The 15,239-nt window shown below is 46.3% G+C and overlaps 1 protein-coding gene across 1 annotated transcript in view; it reads right to left on the reverse strand.

Moving 5' to 3' along the window:
- Positions 1 to 1,083: 1,083 nt before the first annotated feature.
- Positions 1,084 to 15,239, reverse strand: part of ICOS (inducible T cell costimulator) — a 41,737-nt gene continuing 27,581 nt past the window's right edge. Inside the window, exons 7-8 of the transcript XR_014450837.1 lie at positions 1,947 to 2,021; positions 1,084 to 1,769 (exon numbers count right to left, since the gene is read on the reverse strand). The gene's annotated coding sequence lies outside the window, so the exon portion shown is untranslated. The remainder of the gene's footprint in view (positions 1,770 to 1,946; positions 2,022 to 15,239) is intronic.

The raw sequence follows: 15,239 nt of genomic DNA on the forward strand, positions 1-15,239 counted from the left end.
GCAAAATAGTGGTCATGGGCTTAAAACATTGCTGAAACATCCTTTGTAGGTGTTAGATGTGGTTTATGTTATTGTATCCTAAATACAAAACCTATGTTTGTATTAGAGTGAACACGTTGACACATGTCGACTTGTGTAGATAAGCTTCCAATGTGTTTGAGTGCTGTGTGTGGCTTGCAGGTAGTGAAATCATGGTTTGGACTTAATAGACTGCAGCATTGCTTATTACATTCAGGTGTATGTGTTTGAGTAGGAATCAGCGTTAATTAGCAAACTCAGGCGCACGCTGGCATGCGGTATCTGTAGGGGTGGTTTGAGATGGCGGTTGGCAGCCGCCTGTTTTGTGTCCGAAATGAACGGTGCCTTAGTCGATCGTGCGGTAGTAGCACCGCTCATTTTTGGTGCACACCCCCGTGTACGCCCATATTTACGCCCATTTTCCCTCATTATTTCGGCCGCTCCCCTCATCACGCCCCTATGCCGCCCCCAATGCCCGTACACTCGCGTACAGGTTTTTTCGCACGTAGAGACCCATCCGTAAGCGTTGTGGAGTGGTCGCGCCTGCGCATTAGCGAATTTACACATGCGCAGATCATGAAAAACCCCGGGACGTACGCGTACGGCCCGGCCGCTCCAACCAGAATAAGGCCCTTAGTGTGTGCAAATGTTGGCAACTACAAATTAACATAGGCTTCATGGATGGAGGTGACATGGATCATTGATGTCAGGTGCTTGAAATGGTGCAAAACAAGTGGTGGCTACATACAGTATGCAATTCCCAATGCTTATCCCCTTCAAATGTGACTATTTCCTTAAAATTCCATTACTAATAAGCACACCCAACCCAAAGTCCCATGGCTGCTAAAAAGTCACTAGTTGACAATACATAATAGAACAAACAGTGTGGGTAATCATTTGAGAAAAATGACAACAAGTTTGCTGGATGCAAATAATTTTTACTTGCAGAAACATTTAGCCATAGGCCATAGCATATGAAACATATGCAGTAAGAATCTCTGCAACAGTGAATGCAAAATAGAATAAACATGATACACATGTAAATGCAAAGAAGATTATTCATGTTTAAATACTGCCCCGGGAATTAGCACCCTTACCAGTAGTGGCACCACCACCCCTGGTACGGACACTACGCCGTGGGGGAGTAGTGGGGGACCCACTCATGGGTGTGGAGGAGACACTACTGCTTTGGGTAGATGTGGTTTGGTACTGACCTAACAAAGTATTAGCACTGAGGCTGATTTGCGTTTGTAGGGACATCAACGCAGTTGTTTGCCCATTAATTGCTTGGGTCTGTTCAACCATGTTGGTATTTAGACCTCTAAAACTAGTAGTTTGACCCTGAATGGCTTGGCCAATTTCTGCTAAGCGTGTGTCTAATGTAGAGACAAGACGAATTTATGTCCCTACATTAGCCCGCACACTTTGCGAAATTCTTCTCATTTGCAGAGCTATGTTCCGCACATACCCCTTCACCGTTTCTAGTTGGGTGGTCTGCACCTCCATAAAAGCAAGTTGTTTCCCCTTAAAAATATGGATGGATTGCGCCAACTCCTCCGCACTAGTGGGGGTGTTGGTGGGTGCAATGATTGTGGGCTGCTGCCTATGTGACTGCGTATAGGGGGCTTCATTGACTGGGTGTGCTTGGTTTTGTGCAGGCTCCAACGATGTCACCGTCTCCAGTATGATTTCACTCATGTTGTCGATATTTTGCATGGGATCCGTTGGTTCAGGCATCGGTTGTGAAGGACCTACACATGAGAAAAGAGTGGTAAGTATGCTATGCAGATTGGTGTATGGTGGGTCATGTTACCTTATTTGGAATGGTTAGGTGTCGCTCATGCATTATGCATTGGCACAGGCTACTGTGGTGGGGACAGGCATGTGTGTTTTGTGCAATGTGTGTGTGTAACACTATGATATCTCACCTGCAGACTGGACAGTGTCACCAATCGGATGTGGCTGATGTTGGTCAACAGCAGGCTGGGACTCCAGAGCTGGAGCTGTTTGAAAGAAGAAGACATTTTCTATTATTATCATTTGCACCTAACTGGCATTTTTCGCATTATGCAGATAAAAACTTTACCTCAATCAAACTTTTTGACCCTGATATGATTACATAAGGAATTTGAAGACTTTGAACTGAAGTGGTTATTTGAGTATTATGACTGTGTACAATATTTTGAATCCACTTGCAAACCTGGCTCACCTCTTTAATCTTTCCCTAACCTCTGGGATCTTCCCTTCCTCCTTCAAACACACTCTTGTCTCCCCAATTCTCAAAAAAACAAATCTGGACCCCAACTCTCCATCCAACTACAGGCCCATCTCCCTCCTCCCTTTTGCCTCCAAACTCCTAGAACGTCTGACCTATAATCGTCTCCTAAGCCACCTTACTGCTAACTCCATTCTAGACCCCCTCCAATCCGGGTTCCGCCCTTTACATTCCACTGAAACTGCCCTGACCAAAGTCACTAACGATCTACTATCGGCTAAATCCAAAGGCCTCTTCTCTATCCTCATCCAGCTTGATCTGTCGGCTGCCTTTGACACTGTTGACCACCCTCTCCTGCTCAACACCCTCCGCTCCTTTGGCATCACTGGCACGGTCTTCTCCTGGTTCACCTCATACCTCTCCGATCGCTCCTTCTCCGTCTCCACTCCGAGCTCCTCCTCTCCTACTACCCCCCAGCCAGTCGGTGTTCCCCAAGGGTCAGTCCTTGGCCCTCTCCTCTTCTCCCTCTACACCACCTCTCTGGGCACCCTCATCAGCTCCTATGGTTTTCATTACCACCTTTATGCTGATGATACCCTAATCTATCTCTCCTCCCCCGACTTATCCCCATCACTCCTGTCCAAGGTCTCCGAATGCCTCACGGCCATCTCAGCCTGGATGACCCAACGCTTCCTGAAACTAAGCATGTCTTGATAAAGGTGCTAGTCACCGAAACGCGTCGACAGCCAGTGTGGAGAGTGAGCAGCCATCACATCTTATCTACCCAACATTGGATGTATGTATATTTTTCAAGAATTTGTTTTTATTTCTTTGGTTTTATAATATTTTTATCCTGTGTAAAGACCACTGTGGGTCTGAATGATTATTGGAACTTGTGCTATTCTACCATCATGGGGATGGAGAATTTTTAGAAATTTTGGAGAATAAAATAATTTTTTTATGGAAGAAAAAAACATCGTTTGTCACTCAACTTTGAATCGGCTTTTTCTATTATCCCTGTTAAATTGGGGGCAAGAACTCTGAGGCATTATTTCCTTTTTCACCCCATGCACACCGGGTATATATCTGGATGAGGATCTCCCAGCATTATACCAGCAGCACAGGGCAAAAAGAAAACGCTACGGGAGTGTAAAGACCCCCACAATCGTAAGTTGGGGTACGCCAATACAACGAATATTAAGAACCTTCACGCAGACGGGGTATAGAATCATGGTTCTTTTCACTTGGTGAAGGAATCCTGTTCACAAACTATGAGCACGTAAAGAAACCTTTATGCACATGTTGATAGCATCACTCAGTGTGAGTCCCGGTACGAATGTACATTTATCTTTATAAAATCTGGGTAAAAAAATCCTGCTGTCCTGTAGATCTCTAAATGAGATATAGGAAGTAGTGACGAGACTACACATTGTCCATTTTTTGTTTTTTATGTATACACATTGAACGGAGAATATGTACAACATTTTGGAAATTTGAAAAGGAAGGCAAAGAACCTGCTACGGGCTTATACTATTCCATACTTACCGTGAGTAGGGTACGCCTACCATTCTGTCACAAATATACACGTTTATTTGATATGGGAAAAGAAACCTTTATGTGTGTACCTCCCCCTTGTTTTAAGTGAGTGAGGTGCGCCCACGAGATTCTTTTTCCATCACAAAAGAAACTCATATGTTGTAATTAAATAGAGTCACACATTGTTATTCAATTTTATTTTTTATGGTACACATATCATCTGGAGTGGAGAGGAGAATCATAGAGGCTTGTCCAACGGAGCAAAGAACCCGCTACGTGCACGTACAGTGCCATCCACACTGTGAGTTGGGTACGCCCGTCTATGACCTCCTATCTTAAATCCAGACAATAGAAATTCATTTGTATTGGCTTACATCTAACTGGCGATTTTCCTTTTTGATTTATCCTCGGAGAAATTATCTGAAAAATCACCAGACATATCAAAGGAAACATTGATGACCAGAAAAAACATCTGGATGGTTGTTGCGCCTCAGAAGCTTGGGAAGTCCATCTCTGTATTTCTTGTATTATTGTTTTAGTTATTTGGTGATAACTAGGGATAAGTACGAGCTAGGGGCAGCATTGCGCCAAAGTAGGGTCATATCCTATAATCTTGTTTTGTATATTGGCTTCCTGAAACTAAACATGGCTAAAACTGAACTTCTAATCTTCCATCTCCCGAACATCCCCTCTTCTCCCACTATCTCCATCAGCATTGGTGAAACCGAGATCACGTCCACCGACCAAACGCGCTGCCTCGGTGTCATCATTGACTCCTCCCTCTCTTTCACCCCCCACATTCGTGCTCTCTCACAGTCTTGCCGCTTTCACCTACGCAACATCTCACGCATCAGACCATTCCTCTCCACTGACGCGACCAAAATTCTCATTCACTCTCTTGTCATCTCCCGCCTTGACTACTGCAACCTCCTTCTCTCTGGGCTACCTCTCACCCGCCTCGCACCTCTCCAATCCATTCTTAACGCTGCTGCTAGGCTCATCTTCCTCTCCCGCCGCTCTACCTCCGCCTCCCCCCTCTGTTTATCTCTTCACTGGCTCCCCATTCCTTTCCGAGTTCTCTTTAAACTCCTCACCACCACCTACAAGGCTCTCTCCTCCTCCACAGCTCCCTACCTCTCTTCACTGATCTCTATCCACACTCCCTCCCGTCCTCTTCGCTCCATCGCTGACCGCCGACTGACCTCTCACCTAATCACCTCCTCCCACTCCCGTGTCCAAGATTTCTCTCGCGCTGCCCCCCTGCACTGGAACAACCTCCCGCCACCCATCAGGCTATCTGATTCCCTTACCTCCTTCAAGCGCTCCCTCAAAACCCACTTTTTTCGACTAGCCTATCCCTCCTCCTAACCTCTTTTGATCCTCCTATCCTGCCTCCGTTTCCCTCCGTTCCTACTTATCCTATTGTATTTCGTTCGTCCACCCACCTATTTTTAGTATGTTAACTCTTATGAGCAGGGCCCTCCTTCCTCACGTACTCACCCTACCTCATTACCTCACTTGTGCTCCTGTCCTGTTCTTCCCTTCCTCTACTTCATCTTCAGTCTCCTTGACAATTTTGACACCTACTTCTGAACTGATGCTGATTTTAGTTCTACCAGCTATACCCCTATTTATACTGTATCTTTCAACACACCCTGTACGTTACCTTGTAATTTTTGTTTTGTTTTTGTTTGCTATGTACGGCGCTGCGGACACTTTGTGGCGCCTTATAAATAAACGTACTACTACTACTACTACATAAAGCATAGCAGCATAATAGCATGCGCACATGACATAGCAAAATGTTACATTGACATGTGTGGACACTTACCAGTTGGCGGTGGAGTGGGGGGCCTGTCTGTGTCGGCAATGTGGATGCCGGGAAGCACCTCCGGTGGGATGATTCGGCGTAGCAGCCTCTCATATGCCTCAAAGCGGACCTCCTGCCTAGGGCCACCTCCTGTGCGACAGGGCAAGCTTGGCTTTAAAGAGGCGCTTGATGTCATTGTATCGCTTTTTGACGTTGCGCACACTCCTCTTGTGTGTGCTAACTGCATTTACCACGGAGGTGATACTGTCCCACATCCCCTTCTTCCTTGCCACACTTGTGCGATGATGGTGAGGACCAAGTAGGCGGTCATACAGGGGCAGGAGTGCACGCACCAGGGCCATATTCTCCTCATATGAGAACCTGACTTTCCTCCCACTAGCTGTACGAGCTGCATCATCCTCCTCCACATTTCCAGCCTCACCCTCTTCCTCCTCCTGTCCTGGTTCTTCACCCAGCACCTCCAATTCAGCTTCCTCTGCCTCCTGCACAGGCCAGTCCACCTCCGAGAAATCCCCCTCTTGCAGCTCCTCCTCTGTGTGCCTGGCACTCTGTTCCTCCTGTGAGGACACCTGGCTTGTGCCTGCTTCCTCCTCATCCTCCATAGCCACCTGCTCAGCTTCCACCATGTGGCCTCTCCCTGGCGCAGCTCTTGCTGGGAGCATGCTGCCTCTCCCTGTCCTGCCTCTGGCAGTGCTGCCTCTCACTCCCCTACCTCTCCCAGTGGTTGGGGTGTTTGGGCCCAAGCTGGCTGTCCCTCTGCCTCCTCTGCACCTTACAAAACCTCCTCTCCTCTCCATCTCAAACGCCTTACTCCCTTTCAAAGGGTAAAATGGCGTGTGCGTCCCTTTATATAGGGGGTGTGATGCGTATTGCAAGGGACTAAGGTGGGCCAATAGGTTAGCATGTTGTATGGGCTGTTCAGGTGTATTTGTGTAAATCGTATTCCGGTTGGCCGCAAATACGCACATGACTGAACCCGGAAATCGCACTTTTATGGCGTATTAAATTGACTCAATTCGCACCTTATCGCCGTCTATCGCCATGTATCGCACTTTTCAGGTGGCTTTGCGCCAGCCATTCAATACGCAATTTCTGGGGAAAAATGTGATATAAAAAAAAATGTCGATACACGGCGATTTGAGTTTAAATCGCATTTTGACAAAAACGGTCAACAGAATAAATCTCGCCCAGTATCTTTCGCAGTACTTAGTACCCAACTTGAGTACACCTTTAAAGGACAATGTCCGTATTACGTCTTTGTCGCTAAATGCGAATAAAAGCCAAGACTCAAGTATAACTCAAGAAATAAGGCGATAGAGTCTCCTAATAATGTATTTAGTCCCTAGCGGACAGCAGGGGGTTACAGAAAAAGAAAAACAGTATAACACAATGTACAGTTTGTCTAACAATACAAAATATGCTTTACACTACTAGGGGGAAAGAATCAGATACAAAATACAATCAGCCGCACTATAGAAAATACATACAGGAATGCAAACAGCTACCGTCTCATCTAAAGCGCTGGCGCTGCCCTTGGTCATTGAGCTCGTTATTATCTGTCCAGATTATAGCCCAGGGAAATGGAGGGGAGAACAACCTGAATTTGGGCTGTGCTCCCACTCTTATAGTGTCCAAAGAAAAGAAGGCAGTAAGGGTCATCATTGGTTAGGAGATCTGATGTCACTTCTCTTGGATTGGTGCAGGAGAATGCACCTTGGTTTCTTTGTCTTCAGGTATCACCCTAGGTTTTGTGGCTCATTCTGAGAGACCTGCTCCTTTGTCTTCAGGTATCACCCTAGCTTTCATGGCTTATCCTGAGAGACCTGTTACTTTCAGGTCTTCTGGTTACACTGTCCTCATGGTGAAATAATCATGAAATATGTAATAGTTCTATAACTTCTGGCCGTTACAAGATATGGACTTCTAGCTCAGACCGGAGCGCTGCGCATGAGAGAGACGGAACAGAGATATGCGAAATATTTAAAAGAAAGATCGTGTATTACCAATTTTAACTATGTGCTGCGAATTACCTAAATTAACTATATTTTTATTACGTGTAAGTGTGGGATATGAATTTATGTGTATTAGTATGGCAGTGCACTGGGTTCGCCTTACTACAGAACTTGGGTATTATACTTTATTTGCGTAACTCTGCCAACCAAAATGGCGGCCACACCATTCTAAAATGGCGTGTATGCAATTCGACTTTGACAGAATGGAGATGACATCATAGCTGTATGCAAAACACTTCTAGCTTCAGACACACAAAATGTGATGTGGTGTATAGTGCCACAACTGCTGCTAAAGTGATACCCGGCCAGTGCTGGGTATGGGAGTGAAGCAAGAGTGGTACACCAGGCTTCCTCATCACAAACAGCAAGCAGACCGGGTTATCACGGCAATCTCATTTAATTCCTTGCTCTTCTCTCTCCTCAGACTACATTAGTCAAGCACTTCCTTTCATTCAGGTAAATGGGAACAGCAGCATAAACAGTGATGGGACAGCAGTGCATTACATACCAGTGCATTCTGGGGATTCTTTTTGGTGCGTTCTCCCCCTACTCACTGGGGAATCTCTGCAGTCTATCTAACCTGGATATTTCATGAACTCGTTGCTGGGGGCCTTTCATCTCGCCTGGTTTCCAACCACTCACCCAGATCATCCTCTCCTAAGACTCACACCTCTCATCATTCTTCTAGGGTACCCCTAAAGGTTTGGATCCCCATGTTCCTTTCATTGGTCTCTGCTACTTCTGCCCTCACACCGTGAATATGGACTCTTTTGCTCTTTCTTGCAGCTCCCACGTGCTGCTCTATAAAACTGGAGGGCCATAGAATACACTTTCCCCTTGCATGTTCTACAGCACGGACGGTGTAATGGTTAGCATTACTGCCTCACAGCGCTGAGGGCATGGGTTCTATTCCCACCATGTGTTATATATACAGGGCAGTACGGATGGTGTAATGGTTACATTACTGCCTCACAGGGCTGAGGGCATGGGTTCCATTCCCACCATGTGTTATATATACAGGGCAGTACGGATGGTGTAATGGTTACATTACTGCCTCACAGCACTGAGGTCATGGGTTCCATTCCCACCATGTGTTATATATACAGGGCAGTACGGATGGTGTAATGGTTACATTACTGCCTCACAGCGCTGAGGGCATGGGTTCCATTCCCACCATGTGTTATATATACAGGGCAGTACGGATGGTGTAATGGTTACATTACTGCCTCACAGCACTGAGGTCATGGGTTCCATTCCCACCATGTGTTATATATACAGGGCAGTACGGATGGTGTAATGGTTACATTACTGCCTTACAGCACTGAGGTCATGGGTTCTATTCCCACCATGTGTTATATATACGGGGCAGTACGGATGGTGTAATGGTTAGCATTACATGCCTCACAGCGCTGAGGTCATGGGTTCTATCCCCACCATGTGTTATATATACTGGGCAGTACAGACGGTGTAATGGTTAGCATTACTGCCTCACAGCGCTGAGGTCATGGGTTCTATCCCCACCATGTGTTATATATACGGGGCAGTACGGATGGTGTAATGGTCAGCATTACTGCCTCACAGTACTGAGGTCATGGGTTCTATTCCCCCCATGTGTTATATATACGGGGCAGTACGGATGGTGTAATGGTTAGGATTACTGCATCACAGCGCTGAGGTCATGGGTTTTATCCCACCAATGTGTTATATATACACGGGTCAGTACGGACGGTGTAATGGTTAGCAGTACTGCCTCACAGCACTGAGGTCTAGGGTTTTATCCCCACCATGTGTTATATATACGGTGCAGCACAGACGGTGTAATGGTTAGCATTACTGCCTCACAGCACTGAGGTCATGGGTTATATTCCCACCATGTGTTATATATACGGGGCAGTACGGACGGTGTAATGGTTAGCATTACTGCCTCACAGCACTGAGGTCATGGGTTCTATCCCCACCATGTGTTATATAAACGGGACAGTACGGACGGTGTAATGGTTAGCATTACTGCCTCACAGCGCTGTGGTCATGGGTTCTATCCCCACCATAGGTTATATATATGGGGCAGTACGGATGGTGTAATGGTTAGCATTACAGCCTCACAGCACTGAGGTCATGGGTTATATTCCCACCATGTGTTATATATACAGGGCAGTACGGATGGTGTAATGGTTAGCATTACTGCCTCACAGCACTGAGGTCATGGGTTATATTCCCACCATGTGTTATATATACAGGGCAGTACGGATGGTGTAATGGTTAGCATTACTGCCTTACAGCACTGAGGTCATGGGTTATATTCCCACCATGTGTTATATATATACGGGGCAGTACGGACGGTGTAATGGTTAGCATTACTGCCTCACAGCACTGAGGTCATGGGTTCTATCCCCACCATGTGTTATATAAACGGGGCAGTACGGACGGTGTAATGGTTAGCATTACTGCCTCACAGCGCTGTGGTCATGGGTTCTATCCCCACCATAGGTTATATATATGGGGCAGTACGGATGGTGTAATGGTTAGCATTACAGCCTCACAGCACTGAGGTCATGGGTTATATTCCCACCATGTGTTATATATACAGGGCAGTACGGATGGTGTAATGGTTAGCATTACTGCCTCATAGCGCTGAGGTCATGGGTTATATTCCCGCCATGTGTTATATATACGGGCTGTACGGATGGTGTAATGGTTACATTACTGCCTCACAGCACTGAGGTCATGGGTTCTATCCCCACCATGTGTTATATATACGGGGCAGTACGGATGGTGTAATGGTTAGTATTACTGCCTCACAGCACTGAAGTCATGGGTTCTATTCCCGCCATGTGTTATATATACGGGGCAGTACGGATGGTGTAATGGTTACATTACTGCCTCACAGCACTGAGGTCATGGGTTCTATTCCCACCATGTGTTATATATACGGGGCAGTACGGATGGTGTAATGGTTAGCATTACTGCCCCACAGCACTGAGGTCATGGGTTCTATCCCCACCATGTGTTATATATACGGGGCAGTACGGATGGTGTAATGGTTAACATTACTGCCTTACAGCGCTGAGGTCATGGGTTCGACTCCCACCATGTGTTATATATACGGGGCAGTACGGATGGTGTAATGGTCAGCATTACTGCCTCACAGTACTGAGGTCATGGGTTCTATTCCCCCCATGTGTTATATATACGGGGCAGTACGGATGGTGTAATGGTTAGGATTACTGCATCACAGCGCTGAGGTCATGGGTTTTATCCCACCAATGTGTTATATATACGGGTCAGTACGGACGGTGTAATGGTTAGCAGTACTGCCTCACAGCACTGAGGTCTAGGGTTTTATCCCCACCATGTGTTATATATACGGTGCAGCACAGACGGTGTAATGGTTAGCATTACTGCCTCACAGCACTGAGGTCATGGGTTATATTCCCACCATGTGTTATATATACGGGGCAGTACGGACGGTGTAATGGTTAGCATTACTGCCTCACAGCACTGAGGTCATGGGTTCTATCCCCACCATGTGTTATATAAACGGGGCAGTACGGACGGTGTAATGGTTAGCATTACTGCCTCACAGCGCTGTGGTCATGGGTTCTATCCCCACCATAGGTTATATATATGGGGCAGTACGGATGGTGTAATGGTTAGCATTACAGCCTCACAGCACTGAGGTCATGGGTTATATTCCCACCATGTGTTATATATACAGGGCAGTACGGATGGTGTAATGGTTAGCATTACTGCCTCACAGCACTGAGGTCATGGGTTATATTCCCACCATGTGTTATATATACAGGGCAGTACGGATGGTGTAATGGTTAGCATTACTGCCTCACAGCACTGAGGTCATGGGTTATATTCCCACCATGTGTTATATATATACGGGGCAGTACGGACGGTGTAATGGTTAGCATTACTGCCTCACAGCACTGAGGTCATGGGTTCTATCCCCACCATGTGTTATATAAACGGGGCAGTACGGACGGTGTAATGGTTAGCATTACTGCCTCACAGCGCTGTGGTCATGGGTTCTATCCCCACCATAGGTTATATATATGGGGCAGTACGGATGGTGTAATGGTTAGCATTACAGCCTCACAGCACTGAGGTCATGGGTTATATTCCCACCATGTGTTATATATACAGGGCAGTACGGATGGTGTAATGGTTAGCATTACTGCCTCATAGCGCTGAGGTCATGGGTTATATTCCCGCCATGTGTTATATATACGGGCTGTACGGATGGTGTAATGGTTACATTACTGCCTCACAGCACTGAGGTCATGGGTTCTATCCCCACCATGTGTTATATATACGGGGCAGTACGGATGGTGTAATGGTTAGTATTACTGCCTCACAGCACTGAAGTCATGGGTTCTATTCCCGCCATGTGTTATATATACGGGGCAGTACGGATGGTGTAATGGTTACATTACTGCCTCACAGCGCTGAGGTCATGGGTTCTATTCCCACCATGTGTTATATATACAGGGCAGTACGGATGGTGTAATGGTTAGCATTACTGCCTCACAGCACTGAGGTCATGGGTTCTATCCCCACCATGTGTTATATATACGGGGCAGTACGGATGGTGTAATGGTTAACATTACTGCCTTACAGCGCTGAGGTCATGGGTTCGACTCCCACCATGGCCATAACTGTGCAGAGTTTGTATATTCTCCCCATACTTGCGTGGGTTTCCTCCAGGTACTCTGGTTTCCTCCCACAATCCAAAAATATACTGGTAGGTTAATTGGTTCCCGACTAAATTAACCCTAGAATGACTGTGCCTGTATGCGAGTACATGTGGTAGGGAATATAGAGTGTAAGCTCCACTGGGGCAGGGACTGATGTGAATGGTCAAAAATTCTCTGTACAGCGCTGCGGAATTCTTATATATAAGAAACTGTTAATAAATAAATAAATAGATACAGCCCCCAGCAAGGGCTCTCAGCACTGGACAGTAGCCTATGCCCTCCATTCTCACTCCTCAGCGCACACTGCCTGTCCTTTGTCCTCAAACTTTCTGTCCAAGAAACTATATCAACTTGTGTACGTCCCCATTATTGCCCTGTATCCTGAGATAACAACAACGCCCCACTCTGTATGCCACTCAGGGAGTCACTGCCATGTCTACAACTTGATGAATGGACCAAGGAAGTCACAGAATTGAAGATTCCTTTAGGATATTAGAAGACAATTTAGTGTTATGATGCCAGATGTAGGTCAATAAACAGATGTCTAGTGGCGAGGCCGCAGGAGTAATGAGCTGAGACATGTTCCCAATGTAGGGTGAAGGGATCCACTTTACCAAAGTGCATATTGTTTTATTCCATGCATATAAAGCATCGCATTAAGGTCAATAAGTGACTATGAATTGCATCCATGTATGGAGACGGGAATGGGCTTCCTGCTGCTCTCCGCTGCTCTTCCCAGGTTGTAAAACCTCAATTTCAATCTGAAGATAGTCACTAAAAATGACATTTCTGGCTATGGGAAATTGATGTCTCTGCTTTGTAATGTTTTGTTCTAGAACAGGGTTTAAATGAGGCCCGTATGTGCCAAGACTTCCAATATGCGCGGATGGCGTAGTGACAACTGCATGCTGGTTATAAGTGATGGCTATAAGAGGCGGTACATGACCCCTGCAGGGGGGTATAGTAGTAAGTATAGTATAGTAGTGTGACACAGGCGGTACAGGACCCCTGCAGGGGGTATAGTAGTAAGTATAGTATAGTAGTAAGTGACAGAGATGGTACAGGACCCCAGCAGGGGGGTATAGAAGTAAGTATAGTATAGTAGTAAGTGACAGAGGCGGTACAGGACCCCTGCAGGGGGTATAGTAGTAAGTGACAGAGACGGTACAGGACCCCTGCAGGGGGTATAGTAGTAAGTATGGTATAGTAGAAAGTGACAGAGATGGTACAGGACCCCAGCAGGGAGGTATAGTAGTAAGTATAGTATAGTAGTAAGTGACAGAGGCGGTACAGGACCCCTGCAGGGGGGTATAGTAGTAAGTATAGTATAGTAGTAAGTGACAGAGGCGGTACAGGACCCCAGCAGGGGGGTATAGTAGTAAGTATAGTATAGTAGTAAGTGACAGAGGCGGTACAGGACCCCTGCAGGGGGGTATAGTAGTAAGTATAGTATAGTAGTAAGTGACAGAGGCGGTACAGGACCCCAGCAGGGGGGTATAGTAGTAAGTATAGTATAGTAGTAAGTGACAGAGGCGGTACAGGACCCCTGCAGGGGGGTATAGTAGTAAGTATAGTATAGTAGTAAGTGACAGAGGCGGTACAGGACCCCTGCAGGGGGTATAGTAGTAAGTGACAGAGACGGTACAGGACCCCTGCAGGGGGTATAGTAGTAAGTATGGTATAGTAGAAAGTGACAGAGATGGTACAGGACCCCAGCAGGGAGGTATAGTAGTAAGTATAGTATAGTAGTAAGTGACAGAGGCGGTACATTACCCCTGCAGGGGGGTATAGTAGAAAGTATAGTATAGTAGTGACAGAGACGGTACAGGACCCCTGCAGGGGGTATAGTAGTAAGTATAGTATAGTAGTAAGTGACAGAGGCGGTACAGGACCCCTGCAGGAGGTATAGTAGTAAGTATAGTATAGTAGTAAGTGACAGAGACGGTACAGGACCCCAGCAGGGGGGTATAGTAGTAAGTACAGTATAGTAGTAAGTGACAGAGACGGTACAGGACCCCAGCAGGGGGGTATAGTAGTAAGTATAGTATAGCAGTAAGTGACAGAGGCGGTACAGGACCCCTGCAGGAGGTATAGTAGTAAGTATAGTATAGTAGTGTGACACAGACAGTACAGGACCCCTGCAGGGGGGTATAGTAGTAAGTATAGTATAGTAGTAAGTGACAAAGATGATACAGGACCCCTGCAGGGGGGTATAGTAGTAAGTACAGTATAGTAGTAAGTGACAGAGACGGTACAGGCAGTGCCGAATTTCCCATTAGGCATGTGAGGCACGTGCCTAGGGGCGGCACATGTTTGGGGGCGGCACTTGGATGCATGTGATAGTACTGTCAGCCTGAAATATACCAGTAACTGCTAAATATCCACTGCACTGTACCATATTCCATCTTGAATAGAGTGTAAATGAATAGGACATGCAGATACTGCATGTCTGATATTAAATTGGCAATCATTAAATGAGGGCTTATAATTAATCAATAAAAATAATACAATTAGGCAGGGGGGCGGTCATTAATGTGCCTAAGGGCGCCCTTACCCCTAAATCCACCCCTGGGTACAGGACCCCAGCAGGGGGGTATAGTAGTAAGTATAGTATAGTAGTGTGACACAGACAGTACAGGACCCCTGCAGGGGGGTATAGTAGTAAGTATAGTATAGTAGTAAGTGACAGAGACAGTACAGGACCCCTGCAGGGGGTATAGTAGTAAGTATATTATAGTAGTAAGTGACAGAGACGGTACAGGACCTCTACAGGGAGGTATAGTAGTAAGTATAGTATAGTAGTAAGTGACACAGGCGGTACAGGACCCCTGCAGGGGGGTATAGTAGTAAGTATAGTATAGCAGTAAGTGACAGAGACAGTACAGGACCCCTGCAGGGGGGTATAGTAGTAAGTATATTACAGT

This window comes from Crinia signifera, chromosome 7 (assembly GCF_055691185.1).
Source record: "Crinia signifera chromosome 7, ASM5569118v1, whole genome shotgun sequence".
NCBI lineage: Eukaryota > Metazoa > Chordata > Amphibia > Anura > Myobatrachidae > Crinia > Crinia signifera.